Source organism: Triticum dicoccoides, chromosome 2A (assembly GCF_002162155.2).
Source record: "Triticum dicoccoides isolate Atlit2015 ecotype Zavitan chromosome 2A, WEW_v2.0, whole genome shotgun sequence".
In the NCBI taxonomy this organism is placed as follows: Eukaryota; Viridiplantae; Streptophyta; class Magnoliopsida; order Poales; family Poaceae; genus Triticum; species Triticum dicoccoides.
Window position 1 is genome coordinate 720,558,914 of NC_041382.1, and position 950 is coordinate 720,559,863.

The window sequence follows — 950 nt, forward strand, 5'->3', positions numbered from 1 at the left end:
AGGTGCTTCACTCTCCGGCAACGGCACCAGAAAAGAGTCTTGATGACCCACAAGTATAGGGGATCTATCGTAGTCCTTTCGATAAGTAAGAGTGTCGAACCCAACGAGGAGCAGAAGGAAATGATAAGCGGTTTCCAACAAGGTATTCTCTGCAAGTACTGAAACAAGTGGTAACAGATAGTTTGGTGATAGGATAATTTGTAACGAGCAACAAGTAACAAAAGTAAATAAAGTGCAGCAAGGTGGCCCAATCCTTTTTGTAGCAAAGGACAAGCCTGGAAAAACTCTTATATAGAGAAAAGCGCTCCCGAGGACACATGGGAATATCATCATGCTAGTTTTCATCACGCTCATATGATTCGCATTCGGTACTTTGATAATTTGGTATGTGGGTGGACCGGTGCTTGGGTACTGTCCTTACTTGGACAAGCATCCCACTTATGATTAACCTCTATTGCAAGCATCCGCAACTACAGCAAAAGTATTAAGGTAAACCTAACCATAGCATGAAACATATGGATCCAAATCAGCCCCTTACGAAGCAACGCATAAACTAGGGTTTAAGCTTCTGTCACTCCAGCAACCCATCATCTACTTATTACTTCCCAATGCCTTCCTCTAGGCCCAAATAATGGTGAAGTGTCATGTAGTCGACGTTCATATAACACCACTAGAGGAGAGACAACATACATCTCATCAAAATATCGAACGAATACCAAATTCACATGACTACTAATAGCAAGACTTCTCCCATGTCCTCAGGAACAAACATAACTACTCAAAAGCATAAACATGTTCATAATAAGAGGGGTATTAATATGCATATAGGATCTGAACATATGATCTTCCACCAATTAAACCAACTAGCATCAACTACAAGAAGTAATTAACACTACTAGCAACCTACTAGCACCAATCCCGGACTTGGAGACAAGAATTGGATACAAGAG